The sequence below is a fragment of the Calidris pugnax genome, unplaced genomic scaffold, assembly GCF_001431845.1.
Source record: "Calidris pugnax isolate Ruff unplaced genomic scaffold, ASM143184v1 scaffold145, whole genome shotgun sequence".
Lineage (NCBI taxonomy): Eukaryota > Metazoa > Chordata > Aves > Charadriiformes > Scolopacidae > Calidris > Calidris pugnax.
Window position 1 is genome coordinate 231,027 of NW_015090939.1, and position 16,039 is coordinate 247,065.

Below are 16,039 nucleotides of genomic sequence, written 5' to 3' on the forward strand. Positions count from 1 at the left end.
GCAGAGAAGACTTTCCATGCAGAGAAGACGTTCTCTAGGTTCATGGAGCCATTAATGAGGGTATGACAGGCCACCAGGGCTTAGAGAGCTTGGAAGAACATGGGTCAGGATGGATTGACTTCTCAGCCACAACCCACCTCACTCAGGGCTGAGGGGGCAAGAGGAGATCTCCCAGGCTTCACCTGAAGCTGCCTTCACCACCCATCCCATGAGACACAAATCCAGAAGGGATTGGCCTTGCAGCCCCATGGTTTGACACCACCTTTGGACCTGCTTGGACAAGACTATCTTCTTCTCATACCAACCAGAATTAAATCATTTATGGTCCTCCTGACAGCCTGGGTTTCTGCACAGCCTCCCCAGGAGACACCTAACCTGGATAGGGACTGAGACAAGAGTTTCAGAGAGCTTTCCCTTGACTCCTTCCCCCCCACACACACCATGAGGGACCCCTCTGGAAAGTAAGATTGGAAGATGAAGCCTCCTCTTCCTCCTGATGCCATCACCACTGAGGCGAGCAAAGGAGGAGATGCATCAGTTTGGAAGCCAAGGCAGGTCCCCACCACTCAGTTGATGGAGCTCAAGGAGAAAAGCGTAGACAGAAGGGGCTGAGTTTTCCCTTGCAAAACAATTATTTGGTTACCCATTTCAAAAGCAAGCACCTTAAAAAAAATAAAAATAAAAGCCAAGATGCCTTTATCTGCTGGTCCCCACGGATGGGGAGCATCATGGGTGGAAGGAAAATGGGGTGAAAAAAGCCCATCCCCACCCATTTACTATTCCCCGAAGAGAAGGGACAGCCTGAAGGGAAGTAAATCGCAGCAGAAATCTCTCCCTGTGGGTAAAAAAAGAGCTAATTTCCCCCCATCTCAACCTTTTAATAGACGCCCGACAGGACCACGCCGGGCAGCAGACAGACCTGGTGGGAGAGCCACCCGGGAGGTGACAGCCCTGCCACCGCCGCTTGGCAGCCGCATCCCAATGAAGCTTAAAAACCTCTTCTGACATTTAAGGGAGGGAGGAAAAAAAAAAAAAAAAAGATATAAAAGAAATAAAAATCAACAAGCATCTAAAGCGACGAGGGGACCAGGCGCATAACTGGCTGAATGTCACATTTAAAGCTGGAGAGATAGCAGCTGCTTTATCTCCTCGAGCAGGTGGTTGGAGTGGTAAATAAGGAGTGAAGGGGCCAGATTCTGCTCTCCTGCCTCCATCCCTCCACTGCCTGCCATGGAGTGACTCTGAATTGTGACAACCAGCCAAAAACAGGGCTGGAGAGTCTATTAAACTTTAATATTTCCGAGCATCACCAACGAGCCTGCGACCAGCCCCCCTGCCTCGGCTGGAAACGCCGACGCAGGCCACAGCCACCCCAGTAAAAATTTATTGATTTAAATTGGCAGCGCCCTTTTTTGGAATCAGTTGTCATCCCGACTGATGCACAGATATGAGCAAAAGGACATTTGAAGCATTTTAATGCACCTTTTTTTTTTTTTTTTTTTACTGCATTATCTCTCCCCGTGATCTTAGCAGCTTCATGGAAATGACTCGCGGAGCAAGTAGAAGAGCCCAATGTAATTAACGACCTGGCAACTCTATAATGATCCTTTCTACATAAAAAAGGTCTTCCCTATGCTATGAATAGACTTGAAGTAATTTATTGCAATCCATATAAAGATGAGACTGCTTTGACCTTGGGGATTTTCTTTAAGTTGGTTTCTTTTTCTTTTTTTTTTTTTTTAAACAACCATAATTGCTAAGAAGATTTTAAGTGATAGCAGTTTAAAGAAAATTTTTTAAACGCCATGCGAAAAGTGAAGAATCATCATGAACAGCCTTCAGAGGGAATATTAACAAGCATCATCCTCCGTATCACTTAGGGAGGAGGTTTCAAGACGAGGAAACAATAGATTTCTTCCATTTCTTACGGGCACGACTCTAATCCGCAATCCACCAAAGCCCAGATGGAGTTTCACTCCCACCAGCAGCTCCTGGGAGAGGATGAAGGTGCAGAAAAGCTCGTGGGGAAGCCAAGAACAAGCAGTTTCTCTGTATTCCCCAGGCTGTCCCATGAAGCTGAGAATTTGAGCCTCAGTTTTATATATATTTAGCCCACACCCCCTCCCTCTGACACCACGTGGACTTTCCTCCTCGGGCAAACACCTTCTCTCCCCCATCTCCTGGAGTCCACGCACCAGCACATCTTCAGGATTGAGCTCAACAATGATTTACTGCAGGTAAATTCTGAGCTTTATCGTCCAGCTTGATGGCTTCAAGTTGGTTTTTACTGCTTGCAGTCAAGCCTTTGCTCTTCCCATCCCTCCTAACACCTCGCATCGCTTGATTTCCCCCTCGTTTTCTCATCTCAGCCTTCTCGCCCCTCTTTTATATTCCCCTCCCTGTCCCTTGCATTTTGACAGGGAAAGCATCACAGAGTGATTTAAGGCGAAACAGTCGAGTTCAGTCCATCAGGGCTCTTTTCAAGGTCTCCGAGAGAGGCAGGGACACCTGGAAAGGGGTCACATCACACGCTGGATTAGTGGTGGCAGGACATCTAACACGACGTGCTCCGGTGACTTCCAGCCTTTGAAGTCATCCCCCCCCCGGCCACTGTTTTGATTCCTTTTTCCTAGAGCTTTGGGGCCGTCTCGATTACAAGGAAACACGTGGAGAGAAGGCATAAATCTGGCCCCGGGAAAGGGTAAGTCTGAGTGGAAAAGGAAAAAAAAAAAAAGCTGGGATGGAACCGCTTTGCCGTCAGAGAAATGAGATTTGTTGGAAGCGAAACGCTCTGCGGAGTCAGGGCTTTTTCTGCCCAAATTTCATTTCACAGAAGAAGAAATGGGGGGGGAAAAAACCAACCCAAACACAACACCCAACGACTTTGCCTCATCCTGCTTTGATACTTCTCAAAAGCCAAGGTTTGAGTTCTTTGTTTGAAAACAACTTGAACTTCTGGACTTGTTTTCCCTCCCTGGCTTTGTCAGGTCAGACATAAATAAGCTAATGTAAAAACGAGGTAACATTTCTACCCGTTGCCTTTTGAAGGGGTTTGGAAAACCCAGCCTTTCCCTCCCATTCAAAACAAAGCCACCCATCACCAAAACCCACAACCAAAGACAGAATTTCACCAGTGGAAGGGCATAAAATTTACATATTTCAAAATTCGCGCCTTGGATAAGGATAGAGGCTTTTCCAGCCTTTTCCACCTTTTTTTTCCAGCCCTTTCCACCGAGTTGAGATGCTCGAGATAGTCAAGAAGCACCAAAACAACCACAGCAAAACAGAGTTTGTTTCACTTCCAGGCGAAGTTTGAGCGTCTTAAACACACAGGATTAATTTTTTATATGATTTAAGCTTTAATTAAATGTGAGAATTATATTTAAGAGAAACAAAGAGAAGCGACAAGCTGGTACCCACTATTTTGATTTCAAGTCACTTAAAATGCTGGCAGAAGCTCTCGGGCTCAGCGGGAGCTAAAAAGCATCTCCCAGAAGAAAGTTATATCTCAAAAAAAAAAAGAAGAAAAAAAGAAAAAAACCCAACCCTCTCCCTATTGACTATCAGATCACATCACTTAACAACCGCTACCATATCTCACATTAAAAAAATTAAGTCCATAACTGCAGAGAAACATCTCCCCATTTCTTTTATAGCTTCTTGCACACCACGAGCCATATATCTCCATTATCACGGCGCTATCACCAACACACAATAGATCCGAGCTGGCGCCGTAAATAAGGCTTTCATGTAACGAAGTTACGCTCAGGAGTACAGGCATAAATTAACACTCAGCCACCTCACTCTAAATAGTATTTTAGGCCTTGTCAGAAACCAATTATGCAAAATATCCTCCTCATCGCGAAGATGGGTTCCTGGTACTTCAAAGCGGCGCCTCGGTTCAACCAGTATGGGACTGGGAATCTGGAGACAAGGGTTTAACTGGGGGATGCTCTGGATGATTAAACCCTCTGAAGTCACTTAATTACTGACATCGTGGCTTGAAAGAATCCATACACCTTCCTAAAAATATATATATATACATCTAATACTCTACTTTGTCATTTCTACACCTGTAATGAAGATGTCTCCACCCAAATCCGAGCCCGTTATCCCCAAGTCAGTGAATATCCCCCCCCAAAAAAAATCTAAATAAACAGGAGGGACTATAGGGAGCGAGATTTGCAAGGTTTAATAAAAAATATTGGCAATAAAGCTGGCACTGCCTGTATCTTCACACCAGAGGACTACAACGTCGTCTTATTTCAGCCAGATGCTGGCAATAAAGCTGGCACTGCCTGTATCTTCACACCAGAGGACTACAACGTCGTCTTATTTCAGCCAGGAACCCAGGCACGGGGAAGATTAAACACCTTTCTCAAGGTCACACACAGCCTGGTTTTGGGGGAAATAAATGAGAAGCATCCCTTATCTTTCCATCCCAGGCTGGATATCCCAAACTGGAACCAGTCAGAAATTCACTGCCTGGGCATAAAAAACATCTTGGCTGCTTTCCGTTCGAGTGAGGGATGGGCATGAAAATCCCTAAGGATGTTTACTAAAGTCCCTGGCAATTGTTTATCAACACGCATTTAATCGCCCCAAATACCTTGTCCCTAAGAAACCAGCAGTTTTTTCTTTACTGCCACGCTCCGACCTCACCCTTTCAGATTTTAAGATTTCCAGGATCCTCCCCAAAACTGTAGGTCTCCCCTTGACCCTCAGGCACCTTTTTTTTTGGCCAGATGAAGCCACCTCCTCCCGGCCACGGCGGCTGCTCGCGCCTCCCTCTGCTCACCAGAGTTTGTGGCAAATCTGAGAGCAGATGTGATTTCCAGCTGGGTCTATAGACCGACCGCAGCAGGTTCATTAATAACAATTATTAAGTGCTTTATGTTACAAATTAGGCCTGCAGGAATACACAAAAAAAAATATCCAGCCGGTTGGTTTTACGGTCGCTTGTCGGAGGGGACTGTAAATTCCCGTTATCACAACGCCATCGCCGTGGCAAAATGGGTAGAGGGACTCCTCGTAAATAAGGCTTTAAAATAACTAAATCATCACTGGGTGCAAGAGCATAAATTAGTACCCAGACGTGATGCCAGGGAAGGCAGCAGACAACAGATTCTATGCATCAGCCAGAAAATGCACAGATTTTTCCGAAATCTTGGGGAGAGCATCTTCCTTTTGCTGCTTCCCAACACCCACATCAGTCTGGGCATTTTGCTTAATATTTATCAGCTTTATGCCAATAACCTTGAGGAATTGATAGGTCAGGCAAGCTGGTAAAAGGAAGCAGGGAGGGAACAAATCCATCCCCTCAAAAAAGCTGCCAAGGGCTCCTCAGGTGGGCTGGGAAAGAGACACAGATACCCAACCAGCCAAAACACAGGCTGGAAAACGCAGAGAAGCAGGACAACAGGAGACCAGATAAAAAAAAAAATGATAAGTTCACTTAATTCTTTCATTCCTCACCCTAAGGAGCAGCCTACCCAGGGCACGGCCGAGAAGCTCCTTCTCCTCCATCTTCCTACTAATAAACCTCAGCTTCACCAAGAAAAAGGGCAAAAAAAACCTCAAAGCTGGGAGAAATGTAGCCTCCTGCCCACGAAGAGAGATGGAAAAAATCACTTCCCTTCTCCTCGCCCAACGGTTCCCTGTTCTGCTCCATAAAAGCCATTTTTCCCTCCCTCCTCTCCAAGGTGCAGCCAACGTGAATAAAACGGGTCCGTGCACACGAGAAGAGCTGCCGAGGCCACGGATCCCACCAGGGATATATCTCAGGCATTTTATTTTGCAGTCTCTTCAGCCCCGGGGCTGGATGCGAGGCAGCAGAGAAGAGGGGAGCTTATTCATCCCATTACTGGGCCCTGGAGGCATCCAGTTCCCCCCCCACCATGAAAATTTTAATAAAACCAGTGCATCGACTTTCAATTAGAAGGCCGTAAAACGGTTCATTTTCATCTGTTTGTTGCACAGTAACACAGATCCTCGGGAGGAAAACAGCGCCTTTTCCAGACTGTCTGCCGACGCAGAGAGCATTAATTGAATATTCTGTTGAAACCACCCTTCAATTAGTGCCTCCGAGTTGAGCCTGACATTCATCACTGCAGCTCGCCCCGTTCCGCAGCCGGCACGTTTGGGGTTTGGCGACGCGCACATCCCATTAACTCCCAGCTTTATCCCCCCAAAATAACAATTTGAGTTGCTAATGAGATGCTAGCCGGTGTTGGGTCGCCTGCCGCGGGAGGAGACGGCTCCCCAGGAGGCAAAATGGGTTCCCCAACCACAGAATAACCACTTTTGATAATAAATTCCTCACACTGACCCAAACCACACCATCGCTCCTTCCATTTTCTCTCTACGGGGAAGCTGAGGCCAACCCTATGGCTGATGTTCCAACACCCTTCAGTACAGTTCCCCCAACAGCCTGGAAACCAAAAAAATTAAACTTCCCAGGTGGGATTCGAGCTATAAATGTTTGTCCTACACATCCTGTAGCCCTAAACTTTATTTTTGGGTCATATTTTAAAATGCAAGGATCAAAATGTCACTCCAGTCATTATTTCTGTTGGCTGTGAGCCTCAGCTGTGCCGAGGGAGGGCTGGAGCCATCCATCCCAGGTCTGATTTCTTCCCACTCCCCCAAAAAATAACCTACAAAAGGGGTTTTTCTGCAAATGTTGCCCTGGAATTGTTGAAGCTCAGCCCCACGATGCTGCTCTCCCCTTTCACTCCAGTTATTATTTCTGCTGGCTGTGAGCTTCAGCCATGCCAAGGGAGGGCTGGACCCATCCATCCCAGGTCTGATTTCTCCCCCCTCCCCCAAAAAATAACCTACAAAAGGGGTTTTTCTGCAAATGTTGCCCTGGAATTGTTGAAGCTCAGCCCCACGATGCTGCTCTCCCCTCCCTCCCCAGCAATCACCCAGCACAGAGTTGAGATGCTGGAAGATATTCTGGTGGAAAGGTACTTTCATCTTTTCCTCAAAAAAAAAAAAAAAAGAGTAAAATAAAATAAAATAAATGCTTTAAATTTTGTATGCTTCTCTGCTGACTGGGGGGGATCTTTTTCTGCTGAGTCCTAAGACGCAGTGACCTCCTTTCTGCTCATTTTTTTTTTTTTTTGAATTACAGGGTGGTGGATTGGTTGAATTTGGTTTTTGGTGTTTGTTTTTTTTTTCTATTCCAACTCCATTATTAATTTCAACCAACAAATCACTGGAAGGTTCCATAGGGAAACTGAGAAGCTTCTATATAGCTTAGAAAGACAAACCATGCGAACAGGAGGCATCCCAGGATCCATTCCTGGTGGCACAGCCTCCATTTCCCATCTTAAAGCTCAAGTACTGTAAAATATATTAAAAATAAAAGAGCAGAGCAGACTTTACAGACCAAACTGTCACCTGCCCAGGTGACACACTGCATTAGCAAGGTGATATCAATAAGATCCTCCACACAAAACTCTACATACAAAACTAAACAACATTTAACCTTGGGTGCACCACAAGCTCATTTTTCTTTAATTACAGGGTGGTGGATTGGTTGTATTTTGGTTTTTATGTTTTGGTTTGGTTTTTTTTTTTTCCATTTGGTGGAATATTCTTTTGTGTTCTGGCTGAAACCTCACTTAAAGGCTAATGTCATTTATGAAGGGAGGATGTGATACTCTGGTAGCAATCTTGCTCATGCTGCAAGCAAAGGACTGATGGGGCAGACACATGCTCAATCCAATCAGGAGTGCCATGTAATTGCATGCTTATGACATGAGTGGGAGCCTGAATGTTGAGTTGGGAGGATCAGCTAATTCTGGGTTGATGATCCCCTTGCCCTCTTGAAAAATTCGTCATCTCTGAATGCCATTTCCCTTCTCTCTGGCTCAGTGTGATACGAGCCAGACAACTGGAGCACATGAATTATAGGCTAGAGCTGCTCCACTCAGGAGCTACAAGCACTGTGCAGAAATGCAATGGCCGCTGCTTCCCAGCAGGAGGAACTTCTTTGCTGTGAGGGTGGCAGAGCCCTGGCAGAGGCTGCCCAGGGAGGTGGTGGAGTCTCCTTCTCTGGAGACATTCAAACCCCACCTGGACACGTTCCTGTAGGACCTGTTTTGGCAGGGGGTTGGACTGGATGATCTCCAGAGGTCCCTTCCAACCCCATGGGATTCCGTAAAACACACATTTGCTTCAAGAAAACCCCAAGTACAGCAGCAACCCGAGTGCTTTTGAGACACCCCACACCCCGGCCAACATTTCTTCTCATTTTTTAATTGTTTCTTAACTTTCCATCCGCCGATCAGCAAAGCACTCTAATATAATCAGGTCCCCTGCACAGGGGATTAGCAGGCTTATATCCCGTGGATCCAATCAGGAAAGTCTATCAGCAAAACATACTTATGTTGATACAGCTATTATAATCTGCATAATTCTTCCGAGTTCACATACTTAATGGATAGCAAACAGAGTCATTACTGCCGCAACTTACATCCATAGGATCTCTACGAGCCATTCGCTGCAGTGTTTTTTATTATTCATAGCTTTAGTTATTGATTTTCAGGAGAAGATACATGCTTTTAAGCACCATAAAAGCGAGAGAGGAAAACAAATAGCACTATTCCAAGATTAATACGCTGCTCGTAATAAAAGTATGGCTGTCACATTGCACCGCGCCGAGCTGATGGAGCCTTGACAAATTCCATGCAGAAATGGCTGAGTTGCTTAAGAAGCTTGTTAAATAATTTAAAAGCAAGTTTTACTGGAGGCAGGAAAGTTCTTCCCCAAATCCACTTTCTTAGATTTATGAGCTCAGAGTATGTTAATCAAGCCGAGCGTGGGATTCAGCTGGGATGTTGCCTCCCAGCAGGGCCCAGCCTGGGTGGAGGGTTTAAATAAGGACACAGAGAAGATACCATAAAGCGTGGTCCACGTCTACAAGGTCTCCAAGTCACCATCCCATGGACAAGCTCCAGATGCAATGGTCATCTGTGCTCATCAAACCACGGGGCACCAGAGAACCTCCAAGGTGGGGGGCTTTTATACCTAGATCCCACCAGGACCATCCATCCTGCCCCTTCCCAGCTCTGCAGAGCAGGTTTAATCACAAAGCCAGACAACTTGATGACACCTCAAGATCCCCCCAAGGGTCAGGAGTGGCTGACAGAGACACTGCCCCTCTCACCCTGGTGGATTTCCACAAACTCGTCTCTCAGCACAGATCCCCCCCAGGATGTATGAGCGATGCAGAAGGACATCACACAGGAAGGACATGGACCTGTTGGACTGAGGCACGAGGAGAAGATGCTGGGAGGGCTGGAGCCCCTCTGCTGGGAGAACAGGCTGAGAGAGTTGGGGGGATTCAGCCTGGAGAAGAGAAGGCTCCAGGGAGACCTTCCAGCCCCTTCCAGTCCCTCAAGGGGCTCCAGGAGAGATGGGGAGGGACTCTGGATCAGGGAGGGGAGCCAAAGGACAGAAGGGAATGGTTTTAAACCAAAAAAGGGGAGATTGAGATGAGATGTGGGGAAGAACTTATTTGCTGGGAGGGTGGTGAGGCACTGGAACAAGTTGCCCAGGGAAGCTGTGGCTGACCCGTCCCTGGAGGGGGTTCAAGGGGGCTTGGAGCAACCTGGGCTGGTGGGAGGTGTCCCTGCCCAGGGCAGGGTGTTGGAATGAGATGATTTTTAAAGTCCCTTCCAACCCAAACCATTATGTGATTCTATGATCTTCAGCCTCTACGGTCCAGAAGTGGCACTGGGAAGGGGTGGCCAACTCTGCAGCATCACTGTGTGACAGCAACTCTTTTATCTCCTTACGCTCCTGGTAGGCAGAGAGCTGCACCGCTAAAAATCAACCAGGTAGATCAGAGCTATCATCCCCAGCAGAAAGACTCCCAGCTTCAAGGTATTTACGTGAGGAACGGCTTCCAGGGCCCAAGAGCCCTTTAAAAACCACATCACGAGGCAGAGAGAGCAAAGCCGAGCTCCAAGCCAGCAGAGCATGGTGGAAAAGCAGCACCACGCTTGTTTGTTCACTTAAAGCCTCACGTAGGAGGCAAAGGACCTTCCAAACGACAACATTTCTATAGCAACTAGGGTCCCACCACGGTCTTTTCGTTCCAGACACTGTACAGACTGTCCCCATATTAATAACCCTGTTTCCCAAAGAGGTGGGAAACGAGAAGAAAAACACCCACAAGATCAGATGTAAGGAGCCAGCCCGCTCTAATGCCCAGGCAAGGAGGGACACAGCTGGGGGAAGGCTCTGTAAGACCTTCAAAACACCATAAGCACCTAAAGGACCTTCTATCCACCATTCCAGGGCTGTGCTGGGGATGCTGTGCAGCTCAGGTCATGAAAATCATCCCAACAGCTCCACACTTCCCCCCTCCAAGCCCACAGAAGAAGAGTCGGGTGTCTACATCTTCCAAGCTTGACCTGCCAGCACCTAATTTAAAGAACAAATCCCTTTATTTGCAGATATTTAGGCAGATTCAGCTGCTGAAGCCTCGTGATGCTGTGCTTGTAAGATATTCACCCCCCCAAAAAAGCACAGCAACCCCAGTTTTACTACAGGGAATGATCAAGGATGGGATTTACCTGACCCACCTTCCCCACCCATCTAACCAAGCTCTTTCTGATTTTTTGGGGGGGTGAAAAAGAGGGGTGGATAGCAAACTTGGGATAAAACTACCTGCTCTGGCAGCACCTTACCACACCATCCCCTTTTTTGCATCAGGATTGCAAGGAGAGGAACCACACTTGAAGTTATTTCCCACATTTTAAACTCTCATCAAAATGGGAAATTGTAGTTATTTTTCCTGCTAGGAGGAACTCCGGGAAACTTAAATATTTAAGGACCCCAGAAATTCTTCCCTGTCCCACTCCCCTGCTTGCAAGTAGGAAAATACATGATCAGAACCAAGCCAGGTGGTGCAGAAAGGCTAAACACCTCAGGCAGGGGAATTTAGCCCCAAATCCCAGCCCTTGAGGAGAACCCCATCCCCAAGGGTTGGCAGGAGCTGGTTTGGACACAGCATCTCACCTCCCAACACCTTGGGCCACACACTCCCTTCTGCATTTCTCCATTATTAAAAAAACTACCAGATTTCTAGATTTTACCTGTTATAAAGCAATCTCCTTTTTTAATCACAAAAACTCCTCTCAAAAAAAAAAAATTCTTGAAGAGGGAAGGGGAACCAGAGCAGATGGCGAGGGCTGGAGACACGAGGGAAACTGAGGCACAAGGCTTTAAGAGCAATGTCATGAGCATGGAGCACTCCAACAGGAGAGAAGGAGGTTAGAAACCTCTCAGAGGCTCAATGCTGGAGCAGAGATCAGGCTGAAGAACCATTTTTTCACCCCAAAAGCTCAAGCTCTCCCTTGCATAGATGAATTTTAGAGCATGCAATGGTTTGCAAGACCCACGTTGCGCAAAAAATCAGACCTGCTTCATGTTTTATTCAACCTATCTAACACTTAGTACTAATTAGTAACGCACTCATCAAACAGAAGTATTTACACCAGGTTGCACTGAAATGGGGACAAAAGCACCCAAGGAATAAGGGGAACAGCCCAACCCTGCATGGAAGCAGCTCCAGTACCCAGAAACACCCCTGAACATGCAAAAATACCAAGGATAAAGCAGGAATACATCGGACCTCTGCCTCCCAGAGGATCCAAGCTGCAAAGAGCCCCTTTAAAACTTTTTCCAAAAGTTTTTTGCTACTCTATCTTCCTGTAATACCACACACAACTAAAATACATTCTCAAAACTGATGTATTTGGGATAATTTTTACAATATTGCACAATTCCCCAGCCAAGAGAAGCGATGTTCCCCCCACAGTTCCCACTCCAGCCACCTACAGCACCCAAATCCCACCCAAAAGCAGCTCCCACACACGGGACCACCCTTTTCCTCCTGGTTATTAACTTTTTTTGCTCTTTACACACAAAAAGGCATACGAAGGAGAAAGAGAAAAACACCAACAAGCTTTGCTGCAGCCGAGAAGGTCCATGGTCCCAAACAATACTTGATAATTAACCAAAGGCCACAAAACACCATCAACGCATCAACAACATCCAACAAAACTTGCGATGCCACCCTCCCAAATGGGACACGGCCAGGAAGGGCAAGGATTATGGAGAAGGGACCCCTCTCCCGACACAGTTTCCAAAGAATTTTTAAAATTGCTCTGACCTTTTCGCAGCAAGACCTCGTCCTTCCCACCGGCCTGGGCCTCCTCTTCCTTCAGCAGCTCCATGAGTAGCTCCAAAGAACTCCTTGTAGAGGGAAAATAGAGCTTTCCCGAGGGGTCTGCACCTCCTTAGCTGCAAAGAATGAAAGTCCAGGTGCATTTTTTTAAGTCCATAAAATATTTCACTCCAAACTCCTGAAAAACGACCCCAAAACTCTGAGGAGGAACCCTCCACGTCCACAGAGAAAGACAAAATGGCTGCTGCTCCCCCCAGCCCAATTTGTGTCCACACCTCCCCACAGGTGAGCGGCATCACCAATTAAGTCCTGATTGCAGGGTGTGGCCGCTCATCCCACCCCTGTTTAACCCCAACACCTTTTTTTTTTTCTTGTTTTTTCCCATTTTTAGCCATGCTCGAGGAGGCTGAGGCCTAGGGGATTTCCAGGGCGCTCAGCACCTGGAATGCAGCAGAGCTGCCCCTAGGCTCTTTGCTTTTTGTTTAAAGAGGAGAAAAATGCAAAGCTTTTCCCCTTTTTTAACGCGTGCATAAGAAACTGCTTTTTTCAGTGCACAAAAAGAGCAGAAATAACAAAAAGAAATAGGCTGGTGCATTGCAATAAACTTGTGTCGCTCTTACCAGCCGTGAGACAGACCCAGCACAAGGCTGCACGTTTGTTCCAATAGAAACGAAAAAAAAACAAAACGAAACCAGCAAAAACTTCCCCTAGAAAAAGTGCAAAACCAGGAAAAAAAAAAAACCAAACACAAGGGGAAACTTTTTTCCACGTGGGGAAAAAGACAATTTCTGCCGTCGGACCTCCCGCCCGCAGGGGGGCGCTGTGGGGCGGCGGAGGCGGCGGGGGGCGCTCCGCCCGGCGAGGGGAGGGACCGGAAGTTGCGGCGGAAATGGCGGCCGGTGCTGGCTCTTAGCATCCCCCGGGGCGGTGAGTTTGGGCTTTGCTGTGTCTCTGCCGGGCTGCGTACGGTTCTCTGTTCCGGCGGAACGTGAGCTTTTAGCGTTTATAGAGTTGTTCTGTTGAGGCGTCCGGGGTGATTGAGCTCTGTAGCTTGTGAAGGGCCCCGGGTCGGGTGCGAGCCGCAGGTCCTGCGAGGAGCCCGGTGGGTTGGGGCCTGGTGGGCTCCGGTAGCTGTTGAGAAGCCCTTTTTGTTGGACCTTGGTGCTCGTTGAGGGGCTCGGTTGTTTGGGCTCTGGTGAGCTCTGGTGCCTGCTGAGGAGTCCCGTCTGTTGGGCCTTGGTGCTCGCTGAGGGGCCTGGTTGCTTGAGCTCCGGTGTCTGGTGAAGGCCTCTAGTTTCTAGGGGGTCCGGTGAGGAGACGGGTTTTTTGGGCCATGGTGAGCTCTGGTGCCTGCTGAGAAGTCCTGTCGGGCCCCGGTGTTTGTTGAGGGGCCTGCTTGTTTGAGCTCCAGTGTTTGGTGAACCCCCCTGGTCTCTTGGGTTCCAGTGAGTCCCAGTGCACAGTGAGGGGCCTGGCTGGTTGAGCTCTGAGGAGCCTGGTGGCTTGGGTTCTGGTGAGCTCTGGTGCCTGCTGAGGAGTTCCATCTGTTGGGCATGGTGCTTGTTGAGGGGATTGTTTGAGCTCCAGTGTTTGGTGAACTCCTCTGGTCTCTTGGGTTCCTGTGAGTCCCAGTGCACGGTGAGGGGCCTGGCTGGTTGGGCTTTAACGAGCCCCAGGCCCAGTAAGGAGCCCAGTTGTTTGGTGAGGAGCTTGGTTGGTTTGGCCCTGGTTTTTGGTGAAGGCCCCTGGCTGGTTGGGCCCTAGTGAGCCCCAGTGCCTGGGGAGGAGCTCAGTGAGTTCCTACCTGGTGCCCAGTAAGGACACTGCTTGGTTGAGCCCTGAGAAGCCCTGATGTGGTGCCTGCTCGCTTGAGCCTTGACAAACCCTGTTGTCCTGTGGCACCCATTGAGGCAGCAGCCAGCAGAGCCCTGAGGTGGCCCTCCTTGCCCAGCCCCACCATGCCAGGCCAGAGCCCATCAAGGCTCCATCAGGCCCTCTTGGTGCTGGTGGCCACCCTGGGCTGGCTGCTGGCCCTGCAGTTGTTGCTTGACCTGCGGGCCCTGGGGCTGCTCTGTGGGGTGCTGGCGGCGCTGGGGGGCTGGTTGGGCCCCCGTGCCTTTACCCCCCCTGGCCGGAGGCTGAGGCTGGAGCGTTTTGTCAGCTCCTTGAAGCCCCTGCCTCACTGCCCGGCGGCGGAGGAGAGGCTGGAGAAGGAGATCGCCGGCACCGTTCGCAAAGTGGTGAGGGACTTTGTGGCCTCCTGGTACCGCACCGTCAGCAGCGAGCCGGCCTTCGAGGCCGAGGTGGAGAAGGCCATGATGGGCCTGGCCACCGAGCTGAGGCGGCGGATGGGCCGAGTGGACCGTCAAGCCCTTGCTCGCCGCCTCCTCCTCCTCTGCGGCCACCACTTGCAGAGCTACCTGCAGGCCCTGGAGGTCCTGAGGGGTGACCTAGAGGGTGGCCGGACCCTGTGGCAGGAGTACAGCCGGCTGGCAGGGCCTCATCCTGCCCTCCGTAGCCCGGCAGCTGAGGTGGGCTATGCCAGGGCTGCTGTGGAGATGCTTTTGAGGGCGCTGGTGCCCTGGCCCCATCTGGAGACGAGGACAGGACGCTTTGTGGTGGTGGAGCTGGTCGCCTGTAACGTGCTGCTTCCAGCCATCAAAAAGATGGCCGACCCTGACTGGATCAACTTGCTGCTCATCGGGGTTTTCTCCAAAAAGCCCCGGGCTGAAGAGCCTCCCCCTGCACCCCCGGTGCCTGACTCCTTGCCCTTCACAGTAGAGCCTGACGCTGCCCCTGCCGGGGTGCCCCCTTCCCCGAGGGCCGTGGAGGTGCCCAGGAGGGAGGCAGGGGCTGGTGGCGAGGAGGGAGAGGACTCCACAAGCGAGCTGTGCAGGACAGAGGAGCCTTTCCTCCGCCCACAAGCCCTGGGCTCCCTCTTTCCCTGCGAGGGTTTGGAGCTGGAGTCCCCAGCTCCCGAAGCCGGCCAGGACACGGACCTGCTGGCACCATCACCTGCAGGGGAGTTCCTTGATGAACCTCTCCAGGACACCTCCACTGTGCTAGAGGGACTGGCCACTTCAGAGGATGGTGGAGGTGACCTGGAGGAGGGTGTTACCACCAGCATGGATGCTGGCCCACTCCCCACTTCTGCTCTTGTGTCGAGCTCCTGCCCTGACATCCAGATCGACCCGGCCATTGAGAAGGAAGAGGAAAGCCCAGCTGTCCCCAAAAGGTCTTCTTCACAGAGACCTTCCAGCTTGGGGAAAGACCTGGGGGCAGCAGAAGGCCCACCACAAAGTCCTCCAGATGCTGGCCAGGCTCTGCCCCTGCTCTCGTCCTCCCCAACGGCTTCCATCAGCACCTTCAGCTTTGAGCCCCTCAGCAGCCCCGACGGGCCGGTGGTCATCCAGAACCTACGGATAACTGGGACCATCACTGCCCGAGAGCACAGCGGGACTGGCTTCCACCCCTACACCCTCTACACCGTCAAGGTAAGGGCTGCTCCGGTGGTCACCCCTTCTCCAGCATCCCTGCCCTGGTAGGGGAGCATGGGCTGGTGTCTGGAGATGAGAATTTGAGTGGCTGGACAAAAAATTTACTCTGACACTGGGGGAATATCACAGAATCTTCTAGGTTGGAAGGGACCTTAAAGAGCATCTTGTCCAACCGTCAACCTCACTGACAAAAATAGACACCCACACAACAAACAAGGAGCATCATCACTAAACCAGACCTCCCAGCACTACATCAACCCGGCTTTTGAACACCTCCAGGGATGGGGCCTCAACCACCTCCCTGGGCAGCCCATTCCAATGGCTGAGAACCCTTTCA

The 16,039-nt window shown here is 49.7% G+C and overlaps 1 pseudogene; it reads left to right on the forward strand.

Moving 5' to 3' along the window:
* The first annotated feature begins 13,123 nt into the window (after positions 1-13,123).
* LOC106893653 lies at positions 13,124-15,750 on the forward strand (annotated as a pseudogene).
* The last annotated feature ends 289 nt before the right edge of the window (positions 15,751-16,039 follow it).